A 6,112-nucleotide genomic window follows, 5' to 3' on the forward strand; every position below is an offset into this window, starting at 1 on the left:
GCACATTGATGTCCTCTGAGTTTGAATTGCAGTGTTTAGTTTTGACTGTGAGGCAAAGTTGACAGTTTCCCGACTGACCCAAAGTCAGGTCAGAAAAGAAGAATGAAAGCCAGCAAGACAGCCCAGAATGTCTGAGCAGACAACAATCAGATTTTCATGTCAAAAAGAGGGCAAAACTAAGAATGTGAGACTTGCATGAAAAGTTTCGTAGACAGTTATTTTTTTCTTTTCACAGTGGGACAAATTCCACTTTTATTCCAGTTCATCTGTAAAACACGAGGAGCCAGCTGATCTTAGCATTGGTTCAGAATGAGGGCGGCTGACAAGGGAAAGGTAAAAGGGGCTTTTAACTGCTGCAGTTCTAAGAGATTATTTCAATGAGAAAACCCCTCAAACTGATTTCCAAATGACAGGGGAAAGCAATCGAACATCATCTAACAACTCCTGGCGCAGCAGACTCCGAGGCGTAATTAATGCCTTAGTCATTTCAAGACAGGTCATCTCCTCCTGTTCTCTCAGGCTTTGCAGAGGTACACGGTGGTGTCCTCTGGTTCTTGCTTACAAAGGATTGCAAACAAGGAGGCAGCTTAAAGAGTCTGGGAGCAGAGTTAATGGTCAGAACTTGCATACGGGTGGAAGAGCAGCACATGAAAGAGCAGCCTGGCTAGAAAAAGGTTGGGACCAACTGCTTTAGCTCACACATAAGATGTCTGGAGTACATTTTAAGTGAATTCTAGCTCCCCTACTTCTTCATGTATCTTGGAGACCACTGTGTGTTACTTTGATTCAGGGACCATGACATCTGAAGAGTGAAGCCTGCATTTCAGACAAAAGGTACTTTCCAAATGTTAATTAATTTTCAAGGCAAGCTGAAAAAGACTAGTTCATTGCCAGCGTGTGACCCTTCCCATGGAGCACTGTGTTCCTCTCCATGGTTTAGTGCTGGATTTAGGTTATGGTTGGACTTGATGATCTTAAGGCTCTCTTCCCACCAAAACAATTCTACAATTCTATGATTCTCCAGCTGTATCTCCTCACACCTGAAACACTCGCTCTGTTTCTCCATCTCCCTGACACAGAGAGGTTCAATGGCACAAGGCATTTCCCAGGGAACTGTCCCCACTAATAGTGACATTGCTCAAGTGGAGCCTGAATCCCATCAGCAGGAAAGATCTCTCCCATCCAGACAGCAGCGCTGATCAGAGAGTTTGGGACTCCCAGTATGTTACAATTTGCAAGTCTACAGCTATTAGACAGAGAGGGATATTCAGAAACAGCCTAATTAGTTGCATTTTCTTTTCTAACCCCAGTCAAAAAACAGTCAGACTGTGCTTTAGATTGTGACATCCTATTAAATGCAGAACACAGGCCAATAGCTTTCATTTTCCCTTGTGATGCTACAGACTCTTGTTTTTATAGTTTGACAGAGAGACATAATTAGGCCTCAGAAAGGACAAGTCTAGACTATTAGTGCCCACAGAGGCTCCCTGGAAAAATCAGAATCCACAATTATTCTCCACTTTCCCACTGAGGCAAATTTGTGGATATCTGCTCTCCTGCCTCAGATATCCTGTTCACAGCCTTTAAACCTGCGACTTTACAGTCCTGTCACTGGAAGGGCCCAAGGGAAGAGACAGGGAAGGATGATGCTGGTGTTAAACTTTCCAAAGGGACAAGAGCAAGTTAAGAACAACGTATGGCATCACTAATGCTATAGGTGTGAGTGCTTTTCAGTGCTGCAGCCAGAGCGCCAAGGAATTTATTGCCAAACAGATCTGAGCTTTTTTTAAAAAAAAAAAAAAATAAAAAAATTAACTTTCCATCTCTATCACACATAACATGAACCAGACACAAATTAGCAGACTGAGCATGATTACTTTCCAGGGCAAGGCATTTAGTGACACTTTTTCACTGGGGTCCTTGCCCGTTCTCCTCCGCTGCTGAGTTACCTGCAGCTTCACTTCTCAGTTTTGCACAACCAGGAAGCAAATTCAGTCTCTGATTGCATCAGTCTCTCCCTCACAGACAATTCTTTGGTCTTCCTTTGCTAAGCTCCCTCTTGCTCCTAGTTTCCAAGTGCTTGGATGTTCTCTGTGCCTCTCCTGTTGAGCTGCAACCTTGGACACACCTGATTCGAATGAGCTCTCAGCCTCAATATGAGCACAGAGCACTGGTCCTTTGTTTGTTTTTGCAATAGCATCATATTTCAGAAGCATCTTCAGTTCATAATCCCCAGTAATCCTCAGATCCCGCTGTGCCTAGCCAGCAATCCCTAATTCTATGTAAACCATGCTACAGCTGTCTTCATTATATCACGTTACTGTTTTCAAGCCATTTCCTCAATCTATCAGCATTGTCTTGAATTTTAATCCTATCTTCCAAAGTGTTACTCAACACATTGCCTGGGAATTGGACTCACAAGGAGCATCAGCTCCTGTTCCCTCCTGCCTCCCATCACTAAACTCACTGCACGGTCTGTTCCCAAGCCAGGGATGCGCAGCACAGAATACGCTGCTGCTGCCACCGCCTTTTTGTTGTTGTTGCAGCATTGTCCTTTCCGATTTGAGATGTCAAACCTACTCGAGATTATTTCACCCCATGGAAAACCCTGAGCCCATGATACCACAAAACTGGGCAGAAATTCTGTGCAGAGCTTATTCACCTCTCAACAAGTGCAAGAAAGGCTTTTCTATGCATAACATGCAAAGCTTCTTCCTCACTTTGGCCATAGGTTCTCATCCCAACCAGGCTGCCACAGAAAGTGAAACTCTCCATCACCCAGGGCTGTGCGGTTGCTAAATGTCCTCATCACTGACATGGGCACCTTTTCCGGGCCAAAATGACACCAGTTGTGGTTCCAGGGTGCTGTGCTGTACTCGGCATCTCTCCACGCAATTAGACCGGCTGTTTGTGCTCAGGCTCTCAAGCACTCAGTGGAAGTAAAATGCTTACACAATCCCTCTGCCTACAAGGCCTTGAAATCTTTAGGGGGCCTGGCTTTGTTGCCTGGTTTTCCATTGACAGGCTGATGGAGACATCACAAATCTCTCCAAAGGCCAGACACTACGCTTCTTTCAACATCAAAGGGTGTCAATGTTCACTCTGCCTCGCAGCCTGGGGCAACATAAATCACATGTGAATAGGTGAACTGAGTGTTTCAGGTTAAATTCTCTCTGGATATACAAATATTTCTGCTTGGATAACTGATATTATTGTGTTGTTTCTCCATCAACAACAAATATTTTCTATAAATCATAATATTCATATGGAAAACAAAGCTCTATAGGTGAAAAAAAATGAAGTACAGTGTTGTAGGAAGAGAATTAACTCATTTTGAATATATGTTGTTAATCAGTAAACTGATGAGATTTTTGTTGCACTCTTTCAACATCCATATTTATCTTCATGTCCTCTTGGACTGAATTGAGTCTCCAGTCACAGGGATGTGAGCCACCTTCCCCAGAACAGATCTGGTGTGTTTCTTCCCAAAAGCACTTGAACCCCAGGCAGGCTCAGGACTGCCCTGCTCACCTGCTCCCCACGCTGCTCCTCGCTCCCCCCGCACAGCTCTTGCGGCCGGTGACACAGATGTCACCTCCTGGCTCAGGTCACCAGCTGGAGAAGGCAAAATGCCTGGGTGGTGGCTGTTTGGAGAGTCCGATTCACCCTGACTGGCACAGTTGTTGGCACCTCTGCGAGGGGTCTCTGCCACCTCCAGACAGGAGACAGGACAGCTGGGGCTGTCAATAAGTGACACTGCACAGAGACGGCTCTCACACCTGCCGAGCCTTCTGCAGGCAGGGCCCTGGCAGGAGCTACCGGCAGCGCTACATCAGCACATTTGCATGACACCCACGCCGCTGCCAACTGGCCCTGCCTGCTCCGAGCAGCAGTAGCAAGCACCTGATGCTGCTGCAGAGAGAATTTGGTCCAGCATCTTGCAGAGTATTCAACAGATCATCCCCTGGGAGAGAATGCCAAGTCCCCAGGGGTTTTGCTGTTCCTGGGAAAGAAACAGCTATTAAATTCAGGCTGTTGGCTACTTGACAGCTCCAAGCCTCCCCACATCTCGCCTGCGCTCAGCAGCCAGCTACGTCCCCCTGGTTTGGCGGGGCAGGGAGCGAAGCAGACGGCAGCTCGGCAGCATCTGCAGCCTCCTGCAGAGCACACAGCTCGCCCTCCCCACCGCGACTGCTGTTCCTCTCACCACAGACAGATTTTTCCCTTGGACAGACAACCAGCTCAGCCTCCAAGGCTTCGCACCAAGCAGAAACAGGAGCTGGGAAAACTACATGGTCTTAAATGGTGTGGGTTTAATGAGATTTATTTTTTATGACCTCTGCAGGAAATTGCTTGTGCTCAGTATTGTGTTGGAGTAAGTAACACCCGGCAGAAATTGTAGTGAGGCAGTAATTGCCGAGTAGCTGTCTAAGATCTCTATGCCACCAGGCAGTGATTTTCATTTCATACATTTGTCACAATTCACCGTCAGAGTTGCAGACAACCAGTGCATCCCCTTGAATGATAAGGGAGAAGGGGAAAAAGCATCCCAGCATTGGGGAAAACACATTGAGCCACTGTGGTTTGTGTAGGTCTCCCCATCACCCCCCCAGCCAGCCAGGGGCTGCATTGTGACTCGAGTCACATACCCCTTCACACAAACTCAGGGATTAAGAATAGAAAAATGTATTTGCATGCCCTTTTCTGGAAGGTTTTAGTGAGCATCAGCTGGATTATTATGGGGGACTATGGTGGGTCCATGGATTCCCTGACAGAGGGCATGGGAACAGACATTAGCCTTGAAGATATTAAGGCCTACCCATGAGAAAGATGGGAGTAAAGGAGTATCTGGAGATCTTAAGGTGTACCCGAAAGAGAGAAGGGAGTAAAAGAGTAACACTGATGATAGCAAAATTAGTCAATGAGATGCTACTACTGCAAAAAGACACATGAGCTGGTAAAGCCTATATAAAAATGCATTTGTGGCAATAAATGGAGAGTGCCGTTTGTACTTAAGAACTTGGTCTATGTCGTTTGTCCATCTCAACCACAACAGATTATAACCCAGATTTTCCATTATTGCCATTGCCCAAGCTGCAAAGATGGCAGATTCCCAACCATCCTAATGCAAAAGATCTTCTCAGAAAGCTGTTCCTTATAAATACGGGCTTCCCAAAGTTATCGGGGAGACTGTCTCTCTGCTTTACTCAGTGATACTCAAGCACATGCACCTACAGCATTACAGGTATCTCCATAACAGTAATTTTCATTTTATGCTACGCTAGCCTCCTTCCTTTCCACACCAAAGTGCCCTCCTGCCCCCAATCACCGTCAAAGGCGCCAAGCAGCTCCCCTACCTTCACATCTCTGAACTTCTAGATGCCGCATCCTAAGTTGATTTTGGTTCCCAATTCCTCCTGCTGCTCCTCATTGTTGCAGCCATCACAGCATGTATGAGGATATGAGCCTGTGCTGTGGGATCTTCTGGAGAAGTTATCTACCTACATCTACGTACTCATACAAAGTGAGGTCACTCAAAGGTACCCAAAAGATCACTCACCAATACAACAGGGGGCCTCAATCTTGAATGACTCCCCTTGGTGGTGTCCCAGTCTAAGAAGGAGACCATCCACTGCAGAGCCACTACTCCCATGAAGAACAAATCCAGGCTGTTCTCCAGCAGCTCCATTTATAGCTTAATTGAATCTGAGCGGTGGTCATTTATGGTAGTGGTCTGGAACCTTCTCTCAACCAAGGCATTTCATTGGCCAAGGGCCCTGTTTGTCAACCAAGGGGCGGGTACATGACCCTGGTGGTCCATCAGCTGGTGCTTTTGGGGATGATGAGCGCATCTGCCGTATGAGCTCTTCACACAGCAAGAGGGAATGGCTTTCCCTGAGCTTTTGAACACCTTTAAAAGGACCATTGTGGGATTTTTCACTCATTTGCATCAATTACTGTGAAATCATGATGTGAAAATCTTCACATTTCGAAAAGTGTTTGACTCTTTCCAGGATTTTTTTGACACGCAGGCTGCTCAGTCTGGGAATGATTACCTTGCAGAAGTTGTACCTCGTCCATTGACTCACTAGGCCCATCTCGTGCCTAGCTT

The sequence above is a fragment of the Streptopelia decaocto genome, assembly GCF_964273445.1.
Source record: "Streptopelia decaocto genome assembly, chromosome: 9".
In the NCBI taxonomy this organism is placed as follows: Eukaryota; Metazoa; Chordata; class Aves; order Columbiformes; family Columbidae; genus Streptopelia; species Streptopelia decaocto.